Consider the following 18,028-nt stretch of genomic DNA (forward strand, 5'->3'; position numbering starts at 1 on the left):
ACTAATTTTACATATTTATCAGAGAGAAGATTGGATTACACTTTGTTTTTTAACTTAGTTCAAATGATTCTCATATTTTGGCTGAACTTTTTGGGAAAGCAAATTCTAAATTGTGATAAATTTGACTTTTTTTTAATCATCATACTCATTTGGATGTAAAAGATATGTTGAAATATTCAGCGTTTTTGCAAGGAGCTGTCACAAAAAATGGCATCTCTGCACAACGCTATACTTCACATTATGAACAAAAAAAAAAAAAGTATTTTAATTAATATTGCACCTCCTGTTATTTGACATTTGATTTGGGGATTGCCCTAGCTAATCATTTAAAATCTTCACAAATATTTTAAAAATCACGTAAAAAAGTTTAGTTGAACATTGTTTTGACACACGATAATTTTCCTTGATCTTAAAAAATAATAGTTTGATATTAGTAAACACTAGTTTGACACTCTCAAGAACAACTTTCTATATATTTGTTTAGCTTCTAACAGAATAAATCAGCTGTTTGCTCACGATATAATTCTTAAATATTACCACTAGTACTTACATTTATATTTAATAATCATTTAATATTCCATCTGTCACATACTTATGTATATATAATACCTTGCTTTATATCTTGTTAATTTGTAAATTCAACATGTATATTTTCTACTTTCTTGTTTATTTCTTTTCTTTTAATTGCCATGTCTTTAAAAGGCAACACAAACGTTTCCCAAATTGGGATCAATAAAGTATCTTCTCTTATCTTACAACTACCTTGAAAAAGTCTGATAAACATGGATTGATTGATTGATTGATAATGCCTTAAGATGCAACAGGGAGGAGACAACTAAGTCAATTTAAATACAGATCATCAATTGTGGCTATTGTACATGCAGGCTCACACACACACACACACACACACACACACACACACACACACACACACACACACACACACACACACACACACACACACACACACACACACACACACACACACACACACACACACACACACACACACACACACACACACACACACACACACACACACACACACACACACACTGTAAGTCCTCTCCTGTGAAATGTCACCCACAGTGCTGCCACCCAGTGCAGGCTGCCGTCAACAGCAGCGTGTGTGTGCAGCCGGCAGCCACTTCCTGTCAGGGAAACAGATAACACCCTGGACATGTGTTTTAGTTAGCAACAAGAAGACTGTTTTATAAGCAGGCACTTTACACCGACTCCTCATTTCTGGGAGAAAGGGAGGGGAAAAAGCTGCCAGGCGCTACAGACAGTTTATTTTTTTCTGCCTATAAGCCATAATGAGGTTGTGCCCCGGGGAATCAGTGGAGCGGAATGTTATTAATGCCTCAAAAAAGAAGGAAAAATCCTCGGCACCTTCTGCGGCCGTGGCATAAAGGCAGGAAAAGACTGTCAAACAATTAAAGTGAAGTGAATTCCCTGAGATGGAGGGGGGAAAGGAGAGAAAGAGAGAGGAAGAAAAGAGAAAAACAAGCGGACAGGCCTGTGTGAGGACGAGGAGAGAAAACAGCTTCCTTCAGGATGTGGAGGAGAAACCATGAGCTCAGCGTTAGTTTAATCAGCGGTGTGAAACCGTGTTAAGACCTGGATGTGTTTCCACTGAGATCAAACAGGGTCAGGAGTCAGGCCTGTACAATAAGTGTACATTTACACGTTCAGGAAACAGCAGGAACTCTACAAGAGCTGAGGGTAAAACGAGCATTGTGATAAGTGCTCATAGAAACAGGTATTATGAATACAAGTGACACTGCTTTACTTCCTGTTACACAGTGGGCTACCCTTTGTACTCAAAGTAAGTGCAAAGTCCAAGTAGCTGCTGAAAAAACAGACAATCCTAACCCAGGTGGATACGGAAAGTTTGACATACAGTATTTCAACTTCCTGGTGCATCTTTTAAAAATAGAAAATGATACACTTCATCGTCTGAAGCCGCAACTTGTTTTCATCCATGACAGTTGATCAATTGTTCTGCCATCAGTTTCAACTATTCAATCATGCAGACAGGAAATGCTGAACTAGCCTTCCTCATACAAACTGTGAAACATGAGACAACAGGTAGTGTTGAATTGATTATGCAAGAGGAAATAAGTGCATGTGAAACGAGTAAAGTAAGAGCAAGGGGGTCACAGGACATCTTTAAACTGTGAGTGATGAATGCAGAACGTAAGCTGATAATTTCTGCCATTGTTTCTAACTTCGCAACTTTCATTATTTCAGCTGCTGCTTGATACTAAAGCAGGCAGGGTCTTCCTCAATGGACACCAGGAACATGTTTCAATCGCCCTCTGCTGAAATCCAATCTTCTCCTCAGTCCCCGTGTGCGACACATTATCATCTTCATTCAGAGGAACCCCGATGACTCCGGTTTAATCTGCTTCCTCGCATCCTCCAGCCCGGCATCTATTGTTTCTCCCGATGTGTCAGGGGAGACTTCCTCGGAGGAAGACCCTGTCACCGTCAAAAGCCCCGGTGGGTCGAGACCCCGAGCGAGCGCCGCACCTCATTGTGTGTCCTCACCTAGTGTCTTCATAGACTGTGGCATCGAAAAAGGGTCGATCAGACGTGACCGCAGTTCCCACAGGAAGTGGAGAGGGGGGGGGGGGGGGGGGGGGGGGGGGATGGGGGGGGGGGGTGGGGGGGGGGGGGGGGGGGGATGCAGGGGAAGCATATCAAACACGGAGAGGTGAGGCTTGTGACACGTCAGGAAGATGAACTGCAGCTGGCGGGTTTAAATAAGGAAAGCAAAACAGATCCAACACTCACTTTCATGTTGGATTTGATATGTCCGTGTGTTTTATCCTGCTGCTTCAAGGGAGGATGTTGTGTTTCTCAACTCGAACAACAATAAGCCACCTAACACCAGCTATCTCATGTCGAAAACGGATGTAAAGAAAACTGAGTAGAGATGTTATTGCAGCGCGCTTCTTTTTCCCTAAGGAGCCATGTTTGTCTTCCAACAGCTCTGCCTACATCACTTGCCAACTCATCTGGTAAAGATTAAATGATTTCCAACCTACAATAATATATACATCTCCTTAACTGTAAGCTAAGAAAGGAGCTCCGTTGGAAAAAGCCGACCTCTGACGTCTTTATTCTTCAAATATATCTATGTTTATTTACTATAAAAAGCCAGGTTACAGGACCAAATAACTTTAACTTTAACAGTGTCTAAGATAAATTATTTAACTACAGATGAGATACTGTATATACAAGTATTATATATTAGAGTTGAGTCAAAACAGTTACCGACATTATTTGCCCAAAAAACATAATTATAATAATAATAATAAATTCGATTTATAAAGCACCTTTCATTGCTCACAGCAATCCCTAGGTGCTACATGAGGCATAATAAAAACAAACAAAATAAACAAAAGTTTAATCAAAAGCTTTTTTAAAAAGAAAGGTTTTTAAGCCTTTCTTGAAGGCATCAGTGGTCTGTGGAGTCCTCAGGTGGTCTGTGGAGTCCTCAGGTGGTCTGTGGAGTCTTCAGGTGGTCTGTGGAGTCCTCGGGTGGTCTGTGGAGTCCTCAGGTGGTCTGGGAGGGAATTCCAAAGACGAGGAGCAGCTGCACAGAAAGCCCGATCCCCCATTGTGCGGAGTTTGGTCCTATGGGGGCGAAGCCGATGGTTAGTTGTGGAGCGGAGGTTGCGTGCGGAGGTTTGAGATGTGAGAAGTTCCTTCAGGTATGGAGGAGCGTTCCCGTGGATGCATTGATGGGTCAGTAGTTCGATCTTGTATTAGATCCTGAATGAGACAGGAAGCCGGTGGAGGGAATGAAGGACGGGTGTGATGTGGTTGTACTTTCTCACCCTCATCAGGATCCTAGCGGCACTGTTCTGTATGTATTGGAGCTTCTGAAGGCTCCCGCTAGGAGTCCCGATGAGGAGAGCGTTGCAGTAATCAAGCCTTGAGGAGACGAAGGCTTGGACCAGTTGTTCAGCATCTGACAGGGAGAGTGTGGGACAGAGTTTTGCAATGTTCCTGAGGTGGTAGTAGGAGGTTTTGCACAGGTGTTTGATGTGGGTGTCAAAGGTTCGATGTCTGTCAAATGTAACTCCAGGTTGGTAACTGCTGTGGGGAGGGGTATGTTTTGTCCAGAAAAGGTAATGTGGGTTATGGGGGATGACTGGACCTGGTTTGGTGTGCCAACCAAAATAGCTTCTGTTTTGGAGCTATTTAGTTGCAGGAAGTTTTCTCGCATCCAGGCCTTTATCTCTTTAATTATTTCCAACCATCAATAATATTTAATGACAATAATATATATAAATATGTTTTGCCCTTAATGTCAGCTTGATAATTTATTTGCTTATTAGTCCACATATGAAGAAGATCTCCTTTAAGAAAGTCATCGACTACACGTAGTTTTTGCACGAAAAATACCATCAGGTCTGGATCCTGTACTGTAGGTTTGGTGGAGGCCTGTCTTGGCAGCTTCCATTCTGACTTTTCCTTAATTAAAATGAACAATCAGCGGACAGATAGCAATAAAATAACAATATAGATTGTTGACTGTCCCTTCATCTCTAAATGAAACACAGTCAGGTAAAAAGATGGGCTAGAAAAGAGCATTCCTCCGCATCCAAAACCCAACACTGAAGTTTCCAGCTGCAGCAGAAACTAGGCCAAAGTCACTTCTGAAGTAAATGTTGTCCTGAGCGTTCTTGTTTTTCAAGATCTGAGCTGGGCCTGGCTCGTCACACACATCAGCTCTGATACGCTGACACGGCGCTCATTAATGTGAGCGGTGCAGAGAGGCCTGCAGCCATTTCCCTAATGGTGTGCGAAGCGGCCGGAGCGGGGATGGTGTTAGAGGTCCTTTCACTGCGAGCTGAGCAGCCATGATGGCTAACCACCACACCAGAGGCCCCTTTGTTTCCCCTCTTCCTCAGCCCAACACTTTGCAAACAGCTAAGCCTGTCACAGGCCGACATCAAGGTTCAGTGGTCTGTCAACATTTACCAGCAGATAAAGACAGAGCGGGGAGGATTGTCAGCCCTGGAGAGCACATCCCTCCGTCCGCAGAGTGTGTGTTTCAGAGAGAAAGTGTGTGTGAAAAGATACAGGGCGAGTACTTATGTGTCTTTTCTCAGTGACAGCAGCCAAACAGAAAACACTCATGCGGGGAGGAAGACGGCGCCAGTACATTAGAGCCCCCAGCCGCCTCCCGTCCATGAAAAGTGACGATGGAAAGCTCTGACAAATAGCAGCGGATCCCGCCTCCCCTGGGCTCGCAGCATCTCTTCTCCGGCCTGTGGCTCTTTGCTCTGCCGAGAGGACCATCACAAGCTCCGTCGGCTTAGATGTGTTTGAGACGAGAAGCCAGCGCAAAGGCTTGAGCCTCGGTTCTGCGGCGCCCATCCAGCTCGCCCCGACTAATAAACAACGAGGGGATTGGACGGCACAAAACAAGCTCTTTGAAACAGTCGGGGAGCGAGCATGCAGCGTTGCGGGGGATTTTTGAGACTAATGATCTACCTACAAGCACATACATGTTCTCACTTTGATTGTTTTGCTAATAGGGCCACAGATGACCAACATCAGCACAAAGTTTCTCCAAAGTTTGTCGAGCAAAATACAAATAACTGCTTCAGAGAGTGCACTCTACACTGTTACATCCCAATGGCCTTTTATACTTGAGTAAAAGGACTAATGCCTAATTCAACCAAATGACATCACAAGCCATGAGTTCTAAATGTTACTTAAGTAAAGGTACATAAGTATTATCAGACACGTTCAGTAAAAGTACTGATTGTGCATACTAGCTCTTCTAAATGTGTTTTTTTATCATTAGATAATATATATAAGAGTTCATGTTGTAATTTCTTCATGTGGGTCAGGTTTTGGATATTGCTGAATACATTCGTAGTAAATGACACAACATTGTGTATTTCTTTATGAAATAATTGACTGCCAGTGTGGAATGTATGTAGTGGAGACAAAGGTAAATATTTCCCGAGTGGAAGTACAAATCAGCAGAAAACGGAAATACGTAAAGTAGTACCACAATTATACTTAAGTAGAGTTACATTCCACCACTGTTTCTCCGTTTAGTGTGCAAGAACTTGACCTCAACCTTATGCTACACTTTTAAAATGAACTGGAACACTAACTTTACAGAGGAATCATTAGCAAATTAACTATGATAAATTATAAAAAATGCAACAAAGTTATTAAACACTGGATTAGATTAGAAAATAACAGATTTTTTTTATTCAATAAAGGTCAACGTTTTCATAATGGTGGAAAAGGAGGAATTATAATAACAGGAACACATGTTAATGTAGGAGAAGAGGAGACTTCTCAGACAGGGCTGATGGGAAATGTGGTCTTAAGTGGTACTGTTGGCACAAGCAAGTGGCTTTTATGTAAATACCTCAACCTCATGCTTGGGCTCTGGTTTTATTACTTTGTCGAGAATAAATAAAATAAAAAAAGGTCTCCACATTTCTGCCATCATCCCTGAGTATTGTACAGTATCTTATCAATTTAAGGACACCATTCCGTTCCCTAAATGTCATGTGATGTCACGGTGGAGCCCGTCAGACACTTACTGTACAGGAGGAGGCATGTGAGGTGCAGGTCACATGATTTGAGTCGTCTGCCCCATCATCTTCTGGTTTCCACAGATGTGTCACCTGTCCGAGCGATTACAGTCGTCCGCGGGCCCGGCGCGGCGTCCTGACTGCGGGAGACAAAAAGACGTCCGTCATCTCCGGTGTCACCGTCGCTTCCATGTCACGGAGCTGACGGGACGGAGCTCCCTGCAGCGGGGGAAACAAACACAGAGGGGGAGACAAGAGGAGATTAGGGTGCTTAATTATTTACTGAAAAAACGGTTTGATCCAAAAGATTCTGAAATCACAGGGCAGGTGTTTCCGAGAGCAAAGATTATTCACTTGGTTTCAAATATGGGAAGTAACTGAGTACACTTACCCAAGTACTTAAGTACAATTTTGAGGGACTTGTTACATTTACTGCTACTTTTAATGTTATACTTTGAGTACATGCTGCTGGTGTATGATGACAATTATGTATTGGTACTTTGCCTTGACCGCTCAATAATGTATTTGTTAGCTTCCTGATTAGCACGAGCATTAGCCATGGTGATCAGGATCCATTGATAATGTATTTCCTGAATTCCTGCAGGATATTTCAGTGTCTAATTCCACTTTATAAAAGGTATTCCCTCTAAGTATTAGCTGGTGAATGCGCTTCCCCTCACACGGTGTCAGCGGAGTGATTTAGTGCAGGAGATTGAGTGTATCCTCCCAGCCGCTGTCAGCTGAACTCTGCAGGAATGTGATGGAGGAACCAGGTTGGGTTTCACGAGCAGGTGTCTGTTGTTTTCCCTCCCTCGTGTTTCTCACACTGTTTCACCACCTGTTCTCATCTCCACTCATTCCCAGGTTTTTTTTCCCTTCTCTGTGAAGGGTTTTTCGGACCGCAGAGTGAGGGCAGACATTCAGCCAGATTCATTACTCAATCAGGTGGAACTGTATGGAAAGTGATCAAACTACAAGAAGTGAGAGAAGGAGATGGATTCTTTGATCATTTTCTTATATGAAAAAAGGTTTTTTTTACATTTAGGATGTGCATCAGCCAAGAGTCAAGATGTATTCTTTTTTTTTTTCCTTTTAAAGATGTCTTCTGCTACATTCAACGTGGCAAAGTGTTTGTCAAAGAGAATATCATATGATAATCTAATTCTATAATGCCTTTAAACGAGGCAACAACATCAGTGTCAAGCACCTGCTGGGTTCATATTTAGTCACCTTACAGAAGTGATTCTCCATAATTATAGCTCCTACATGAATAATTCCTAACATCTTTTATTTCCATGCCTGAGACAGCGTTTCAGGTCATGACAGACGATAGAGAGCATGAGGAAAGAAGAAGAAGAAGAAGAATGCATTTGTGATTGTCTGCGTGTCCGCCAGTGTTCCCCCTCTCTGCTCCAACATACTTTTCCATGTTGCGTGTGCGGCGTTACACTTGTCAATGTATTTGTTCAAGCAACTCGGCCGTTGGGCCCTGCGAGGGCCGCGCCCCGCTGCCTCCCCACGTCTCTTTTTTAAAAAGCTGGGGCTCCTGCTTGAATACTCTCTGTGTCCATGCCCAGTGCCCTAATCCAGGGCCTGCTCTTCCTCTGAGCGGGGAGTTAACTTAATCCCTCTCATTTAGGCAGCTGCACTGCCGAGAACTATGGGAAAAAAATAAAAAGTTAGAACTCTGTGACAGACACTTTCAGCTGTTGTGACGGCACCTCCCCGACTCAGCTGCCTTAACATGCAACCCTCACTCTCGGACGGTATTTTAATTTGGCGGTGAATAATGCATGCAGGGCGCGGAGCATGGCGACAGAGGTGGGAGGTGTGCATGAGGGGTGTGTGTGTGTGTGTGTGGGGGGGGGTGATAGCTGTGTGACTGCACACAGTGTAAAGCAGAGCCGTACAACGCTCACTGGCATCTCTGTGCACAATGAGCTGCCAGGAGTAAATATGCTGTGAATGTAAATGGTCATTCCCACACACACACCAACACACATCAGAGTGACAGAGTGTAACTGTGAGAGTACAAGCACCCCCTGTGGAGTGAGGGGTGGGGGGCATAAAAGGAAGGGACTGTTTTTAATGCAGGAGATCAAATATCGTAGCAGTAACTATTTTGAAATTCAGCATTAGTATCGTATTGATCCTATATATTTAAAAATATGTGTTTATAAAACATATTTTAATTGTTTTATTGTACATTTTATTGGACAGTTTATGTAATTACATGTTTTAATAAATATATATTTTTAATTTAATATTTGTATTCCACATTCTTAGTTTAACTCCTATGTTTAATATTTTATTATATTTAAAAAATATAAATATCATATCTTCTATTTTATCTTTTTATTGCACATTCTTATTTTTGATAAGCAGTTATTCCTAAATATAAAATATTATTTGAATTTTTTATTATATTCTAAAATGGAGGAACTGTAAAAAAAAAAAAAATTCCCCTGGGAAATAATAACAAATATTCTGACTTTAATTTTGAAATCGCATTGCTATGAGACAAGAGAGACAAGCATAAAAGCCTGTTGTGAATTCATTTTCTGCCATCATTAATGAAAAGTGATTATTTCCTCACACCACAACACATGTATACACCCCACTGCCTTCCTAAGCAGCTCCTGATACAGCTAATAAAACAGCATCGTGAATAACACCATGTTCTCATGTACTCTACGCTAAGCAGGACTTCCTCACAGAAGCAGAGCGTGTAAACTTTATTTTTTCCTCCCTATCAAACAACTTCACACCTCTGCACAGAACTTCTCATTAAAAGCAGCCAGTGGAGGTCATAAAACACAATCTACAATTCCTGCAAGCATCTTGGCTACTTATCTGTGACATTCCAAAGCTCACAATACGATTCAGAGGGTTCATCAGCACCGGTCAGCACTGCTCTCTGCCTTGCTTTTTCTCCTTCGCCCACATCTGGCACTTCCAGCCTACTGAACATTTGTAATGGGCCCGCGATTACAGCGAGGACAGACACGGTAATAAGCTGGAACCTTGTCAAGAGCGAGGTCAAATCACAAGGCAAATAAATAGGAAATTGCTCCCTGCGAGCCTTCTCACTGTCACCCTTTGCTTGTTACCTTGAACGCTAAAAAGGTATTTATCCGACTCTCCCCCCCCGCTCTTTAAACAGCCGCTGCTCTGTAATTGTGCTTTGGTCTCAGGAGTTCACTTGGGGAAGTGCAGGTGCCTCATCCAAGAGAAATAATTGAACAAACAATTATAATGTGTTCCAAGAGACAGGGCAGCTACAGGCTTTGGTGCAGAAGGTGTTGAAATGCTGCAAATACTAAGGTTGACGTGAGTGTGTTTTGGCAGGGACTCACTACACGCCCTGGGAAAGAATCCGCACCGTCCCTGAGACAATCACAGCCTCTCCTGGTGTGTTTTCCGTCCAGAAAAACAAAGAAAGAATTCCCGTCTGCTGCACCAAACATACGCCACCTCAGGACATCAACACTGGGAAAGATCCCGAAACCAAACACGCAGCGGAGACCTTGGAGGTGCTCGTCACTCGGCGCCGCGCTTTTGTTTTTCGGCTCGTCCCATTGTTCCTCAGACAGGGGATTGTTTTCCCTTCTTCACTGTCACTGGATTATTTGTACAGGACAGCTTCAGTGGGGAAGAGCTGCTGGAAATATGTTTAAGCAAACAACGCAACAGGAGGGGATCATTCTTATTGAAATGTGGAGGGCTTTTTCTGCACAGACTTAATATTTGTATAAAGTCAGAATTAGAGCATCAGTGTTTCTTGGCTTTAAAGGTGCTGGGAGACATATTTCGTTACAACGCTATGATAGTAATTTCCCCTTGTGTCCAGTCTTTATGCTAAGCTAAGCTAACCTGCTGTTTGCTGGAGATTCATATCTACAGTACAGACATGAGAAAGGTGTGCTTTTTCACTTTCAGCAAGAAAGCCAAATTCTACAGTGATACTGACACCTGAATGAACTAGCCCTAATAAAGCAACATTTTCTGACAAAAGTCTTCTTTACATTCCTAAACATCCATCTTGATTCTTATCTATCAACTTCTTTACTTAGAAAAACTTTGTTGAGACAACTTCAAAACTCACTTTTCAACATATCCAGCTCTCTCGAGGCCCTAACTTATAAACCAGCAAACATATTCGATGGCACATTTTTTCGTTTTTTGCCACATTTCGAGGTAGGAACACCAGGTTGTGTGTTCAAACGCTTTTGGAAGCAAAACCTTTAAATGAATCTTTCAAGTTTGCATTTGCTCGATCATTCAGATTTGTGCTTCGCCGGCCTCCCCGGGGAATTCTTCTTCCATGCAGGAGGACTTCAGTTACGGCTGTTTTCTTGCTCTCCTCCTCTCTTTCTCTGTTCTTCCAGAGATGCTAGTAGTTGGCAGTGCTTATGTAATAACAGATGGAAGCTAGAAATTAACACGTCTTGCCTCTCTCGTTATTCTCCCCTCTCCATTTATTTTTAATGCTGTGAGCACGAGCTTCTCTCCTTCTCTCTCTCTGTCTCTTCTAGCGTGCGTGTGTGTGTGTGTGTGTGTGTGTGTGTGTGTGTGTGTGTGTGTGTGTGTGTGTGTGTGTGTGTGTGTGTGTGTGTGTGTGTGTGTGTGTGTGTGTGTGTGTGTGTGTGTGTGTGTGTGTGTGTGTGTGTGTGTGTGTGACCCCGGCAGGCCAGCAGCACCTGTCAGGAGTGTATCCACCGTGGTTGCGTGCCTAATTAGCACACAAGGAATTTGGTGGCACGAATCGCGCAGCATCGGTGGGAAGAAAAGTGTGTGGGGTGCAATTAGGATTTGTTGGCATGTACAGAACACACAGAGAAGAATCAAACAAGGAGGAGGAGGAAGAGGAGGAGAAGACGGGAGGTTGGGGTGTATCGCTGTGGGGGTGGAGAGATGCATGGCTGATACTACTCTACGTTTTCCTAAAAGACAGCAGAGAGCGATGTCAAAATATATATTTTCGTTTGGGTTTAATTTGAAAGAAACCTGCTGAATAATAACCCTATACGGATGAAGCTACAGAAAATACAAATATCGTGAAGAACACAATGTGGTGCCATCCAACGATTAGAGTTGAAGGTGGACAGGTGAAAAACTAGGTTTCAAAATAAAATTATTTGAAAAATACTCGTACCTGGATCAAACTTTTAGTATCTTAACTGCTGTTGGACAAATTATGTAAGATAATTCTGGCTAAAACGTTTGGACACATTGTTTTTTTTAAATAGATATTGCAAGAAATAACAACTTTGTCCGGCATTTATGCTAAGCTAACCAGGCTATAGCTTCATATTGACTGTACAGATGTTGAAGTAAGAAACATATGTGCTTGTTTTCCAAAATCTTAATCTAGTTATAACTAAAACTGATCAAATTGCAAACTCACAATGCAGGGAAATCCAAACCACTTCATTTGCTTAAGATTAAAACAAATTGTAATCTACATCGTCGGTTTACTGGAATAATATTAATCTGGCCAAACTACCCCCTGTTAAATGGTAAACTACTTTTATTTTTGACACTTCGTTTTTTGGACAGATTGCACAATAAATGATCAAAATATATAACTTTGTCCATGCTAAGCTAAGCTAAGCTAAGCTAACCGGCTGCAGGCTCATATTCACTTTACAGACGTGAGAGTGAGAAACAAATTATCTTATTTTCAAAAGATATTAAAGGTTGTAGAACACTTATGTTTGTAGGTTTCCACATCAAAACAGAGATTTTTGGTTTAAATCTGACCCTGCCTTTCACTTCCCGCTGCCACTCACTCTTTGACAAAAAAAGTAAAGTTTAAGAGGATGTGTGAACAAGGAAAGAAGGAGAAATACCAGATAAAGGATTCATGAGTTACATGTTTTCGATGCTGGACTTTGATGACACTGTAATGACCAATCAGGCTCTGAAAGTCTCAACTTCTGAGCGCTGTCGGAAGAGGAAGAAGAGAAGGAAGGCGGCTGCTGGAAGCCATTGTGTCTGGTTTAACTTTGTGTCCACCACATGATTTATTTATCACTACGACGGCCGTTTTCATGCCTAGATTGGGCCGACGGGGGGGCTGCTGGGAAGTTAAAAAGAGCCGGGGGAGCTACAAGGAGCATACGTGACCTCAGTTTGACGAGAGGGAATCAAAAGGATCATGATAGCTCTTGTGCCCACAACACTGAAAGGGAACAAATGGCTCTTTAATATTTCCATGCATACTAAAAGAGGGCGAAAAAAACATGACAACGGTGATGAATAAAACAAAAAGAAGCAACAAGAAAGGGGTTGCAGCGGCGGCGCCTTTGTGAGGAAATATGTCAAAAGGCGTCGTCTTTTTATCTAATGGGTGCGGCGGCTGTAATGCGTCCATGTGGCCCTCACTTTAATAATTGAACAGACATCGGGGCGGCACCTGCTGAGAGCCCAAATCGTCGTCGCGGTTCTGAACGCACCGCTGTGACATTACGGCTACGCGGCGCTGAAAAACACAGACGGAGGGGAAGGGGAGAGGGGGGGGAAGGAAGAGGCGGTGCACATGGCCCCGGGCTACAGAGTAATGAGCACATCTCCACGGAGGCTTCGCGGATACACCATTTGAAAATTGTTTCTTGTCTTAATAAATCCTAAATGTGTAATTTACTTGTGAAAAGAGAAACAACAAAGCTCTGTAAGGAATCACACCGTCCTCAGGTGTACACTCAGATCTCCTCCCCCCCCCCCCCCCCTCCCTCTTTTCATCTCCTCTTCCCCCGAAATGCAAAGTCATTGAAATTCTCCGACTGCTTTTGCAGGAATTAGAAAAAGCTTCTGAATCAATTACGACATCAATGGGGCTGAAATGTGCGGCCGGATGAATATGTATAAAAGTACACACACACACACACACACACACACACACACACACACACATGCTGCTAATTAAACAAGGCCGTCAGGAATCACTTCAGACAGGTCGTGCACACGCACAGTGAGCATACATTAAGCAGCAGGAAGTTCAGGCGCGCAGACAGCTGATGCAGGAACTGAATGCTGAATGGATGGAAATGCAAATGTGGTCCAATCAAAACAAGTTAGAAATCTTGTTTTTTTTACATGTATCAGAAACAAATCACGTGCAAACTACTAACTCATTTGGGTTGTTTTTGAAGTCAAATGCATTTTTGTTGTCTTTAAGCAGTATCCTAAATCATGTTTGTCATGTCAGCGTTAGATTGTACCATCAAATGCAACCAGAAAGTCAGTTTTATTTCGTTATTGCACTTCAAAAATCAAACTACGTTTGAGCAGAATTACAGAAGCATCCACAAGCATCTCCTTTCTGCATTTTCTAACTTGTCCTTTTTAATGTTCCCTGCACTCTGACAGAGCTCATTCCGTCATTAAGTTGAACGTTACAACCTCCGCTGTCTCTTGCCTCAGGGAGCTGGAGCTCAGAGATCTCTTTAGTTCCCCCATTAGTGAAAATGAAGCTCCTTCGGGCCCAGATGCTCACTGCACATCTTAACATACAGAGTAAAGAAACTAAACAACCGTCACCAGGTGAGACAGTCCTCATCTCAGCGGCACTATAATGCTCTCAATTTGACTTTGTATTGTTAAAGACATGTGGTTAATGCTTTGTGAGGAGTTCGAGGAAAGTAGAAATCCCAAAAAGGAAGAGGATCTTAAAACTCAGATTACACAAAAAGTATTATAAACGCTATTCAGTTCCAAGTCTAAATTTATATTTCTTCTCCTTCTGTGCAGTGTTTGATAGCACTTACATGTAGTTTAGTGACCACCGATTGTATAAGGGACAATAATATGGAATATATAGTGGATTTTAGTGGAATAGGTTTAGATTATAATCCACATTTTCATCAGATTCCTTCATCAGATTCCAAATTTGCCTACAAGTTCATCTAAAGTTGTTTTGCAGCTCCTAGTCGACGCGAGACGTTGATCATAACCAAAAAGTTAAACTGCACTTGATCAAGACCAAGGACGAGGAACAAATAATAATTTATTTTATTTCTAATTGTTTTACTTGTAGTACTGATACCGTCCACTAGACTCCTAGTTACGTCGCGAGCTGCGTACATGATTTCGTTCGGCAGCCAAATACCGCAAAATAATCTGTGAGGCGTTTGTGTGTATTGTGTTTGTTTCCCGGGGAAACCCTCACAAGAAACACCGGCTGTTGTTATGTCTGCTGTGACGTTAAATTACATCTTGTAATTATGCCTTTACAAGCTTCTAAGCTGTATTTATCATCTGAATTTGGCGAAACAAGTTTCATATTCTAAAAACCTTGTTTATTTGAAATCAGATGAAAACAAACTGTCACGGAGCCTGCCGTGTTATCTATGATTACTATACGCTTTTCATTCATAATTTCAACGGGAGGGAGGGACAGCAGAGTGCGGGTTGACAGGTGTCTGTGTGGACACTCCCCTTATTGTGCGTCAGCAGAGACTGGCTACAAGTGTCTTAGGTTCAAGTTAGACAACTAATGTCTGGGTTAGTGTTCATGATTTCATTTTTATGTCATCTTAATGGTTAATCTTAATGCACACACATTTTCCGTGCTTTCCAATAGTTTCCAATAGTTTTATTCCACTGTTAAATAACTTGTTCAATACAAACATGCCACTTCTAAAAATTAAATACATTTCTGTGAACTGATATTTGTTTAGTGAGCTTCTTAGAGGATGTTCCCTGAAAAATATTGTAAAATGTCAATGAAGATTTCAGACTTAATTTGTTAATAATTACATACAATACATGCAATGTGTGTGTGTGTATTCCAAGTGAATCTGCGGCCCCCTGGTGGACAGTACATACATTATGTGGCCCCCACCACCATCCAAGTTGCCCATCCCTGATCTAGACTGATGGAAAGTGTTCGCCTCGTGTTCTCTAATCTTATTCTCCTGCTGGATAAGAGCCTCCAACGCCTGCAAATATTCACGTCGGATAAAAATCATCTTCTTTTAATTCTCCGTTTCACTTGACACAAAGTTACCCGAGCATCCCGACAGCGGAGGAGTTTTTTATGATTTTAATGTTTATATTTTTGCTCCTTGGCCAGTTGTCCCGGGGCCTCGCTGTCTCTGCCCATGTCTCCCATCCCATCATAGAGCTGAGGGGGAGGCAGCCCAGCCAAGAGGCCCCGGGGCCACGGCCCTCTCTGGACCCCAGACCCCGGGTCACTGAGCACCTCGGGTCAGCCTGTCCCGCTCAGCCTCCTCGTGGGGGGGGGGGGGGGATCGCCCGGCTACCAGAGGAGGAAGAGAGGAAGGGGAGGAGAAGGCTCCCCCCGGTGTCTTGTGTAATCAACATTTAGAGAACAGCTGGAGGAGTGTGTGTGTGTGTGTGTTGTGTACATGTGTGTTTTCTCACGTTCGGATATATTTGATCTGTCGTATGTGTGTTTTTGTTCCGTGTGTGCTCATGTAAACGGCATTAACAAGTGAAGATATGAGCCTGTGAACTACACCATTATGTGTGTGTGTGTGTGTGTGTGTGTGTGTGTGTGTGTGTGTGTGTGTGTGTGTGTGTGTGTGTGTGTGTGTGTGTGTGTGTGTGTGTGTGTGTGTGTGTGTGTGTGTGTGTGTGTGTGTGTGTGTGAGTGTGTGTGTGTGGTCTGTGTGTATTCCCTGCTGGCCCTCGGTGCTCAGAGCGGGTTCAGTGTCGGGGTCTTTGCCTGCAAATAAAACTCTTCCTCTGGGGGCCAACGTCTCCGGGTAGAACTGTCAGAGCTTTCACTTTCGCAGAGGAAGAAACGCACGAGACGAGATGTTTACGGTTAAAAAAGTATCAAAGAGTAACTGGAAATGACATATCTGGGATGACTCCATATTATTTGTTTTATTCTAAATGAACACCAATTGACTGGACTCTTTTAAACAACAACTGTAACTACCAAAACAAGTTATATTGACCATTATTTTTAGCATTTTCAGGCTGGGTTTTGCTACAAATATTAACTCTTAACAAATTATAATAAGTACCAGGATATTTTTGTATCCCTTAACGCAGTGAAGTCACAGCTTAAAAGGCTCATTTCTCATAGTTTTAATGACTCGCTAGCAACTGAATTGAAAACACAACCATGGAAGACAACCCTAACCCAACATGCATTCATTTAAAGGATAATTACACCAAATGCAGCCAAAACATACTACAAGCAGCTGGAGCCTTCAAAGTAAGGAGCAATACATTCATTTGGTGATTGCTAGTGCATAAAAAACACGTTTTTAGGCCTCATATTCAATACTTTTAATCTAAATAATCAGCATTTTGGGCTCTTCTGAGGACCATACCAGATTATTCCGGGCCCTTAACCCACCAAGACCGCAACTGCGAAAGCTCATTCTCAGAGCTTTTATGACTCATCACTAATTGATATGAGATCAGGACCATGGAAGACAAACCGAACATGCATTCAAAGAATAATTGCCATTAAAATATGCAGCACCGAATCCAAGCTGATAGCAAGTGGTTCTACTCAGATATTAGACACGTTGACACACAGCTATGACTCTTTTTGCAGAAGAACTTGACCCTACCAAACCTTAATAGAACTAAATACAAATATTGTGACCAGTTTGCACAAAGTGTGACAATTAAGAATGTCATGGAGCACCTGACAGCTGAGAGTTCTCCTGCAGCCAGTTTACATGTTGCCATGCTATAAATACAGTATTGGCCTGGGGTACAGTGCTAATGCAGCATATAGCTCCGTGTCGCACAACATTTGAATCCACCATCTGACTAATTACAGCAGCGCGCGATCAGATCAGACTCAGAGAACCTGAATGCGGCCTTTCCGGTCAGGAAGACGGAGCTGCCTCATTGTTGCTGCCAGATGAAATAATTTCAATAATTTTCTATAATTTCAAGCAGCTAAAACAGAGCAAGGAATACAAAGCAGGGGACGCCAGGCTCCACCCACTCCAGGAAACACACACACACACACACACACACACACACACACACACACACACACACACACACACACACACACACACACACACACACACACACACACACACACACACACACACACACACACACACACACACACACACACACACACACACACACACACACACACACACACACACACAGAGGCCTATGGAAACGCTGCCATCTAAAAGCAGCTTCTGCAGCTGGCTGGCGGCAGCGAGGGGCTTTCAGCGATCGAACCCACAGCCGGAGTTTACTCCCGCTAAATGTATGGAATCAGGCTCTGGCTAAAAACTACAATTACAGGTGATATACAGATTGAAATCATAGGGGCCGCTTTTTTGTTGAGGAAAATTGTCCTAATGAGCGGTTTGGCGATTGGCGGGGTGGAGGGGAGGTGGTGCTGGTGTTGGAGGAGACTGTGAAAGTCTTTTCTCTTCAAGTGTGTGTGTGTATGTGTGCTGGGGAGGTGTTGGGGGTGGGGGGGGCAT

General features: G+C 42.8%; 1 long non-coding RNA gene across 10 annotated transcripts in view; it reads right to left on the reverse strand.

Moving 5' to 3' along the window:
- The window catches only part of LOC307033483, a 94,449-nt gene that overhangs the window by 27,830 nt on the left and 48,591 nt on the right, over positions 1-18,028 (reverse strand). For all 10 annotated transcript variants that reach the window (XR_013806516.1, XR_013806517.1, XR_013806518.1 and 7 more), the window contains one exon: positions 6,591-6,800. This is a non-coding gene — a long non-coding RNA (uncharacterized lncRNA). The remainder of the gene's footprint in view (positions 1-6,590; positions 6,801-18,028) is intronic.

The sequence above is a fragment of the Notothenia rossii genome (assembly GCF_949606895.1).
Source record: "Notothenia rossii genome assembly, chromosome: 3".
Classification (NCBI taxonomy): domain Eukaryota; kingdom Metazoa; phylum Chordata; class Actinopteri; order Perciformes; family Nototheniidae; genus Notothenia; species Notothenia rossii.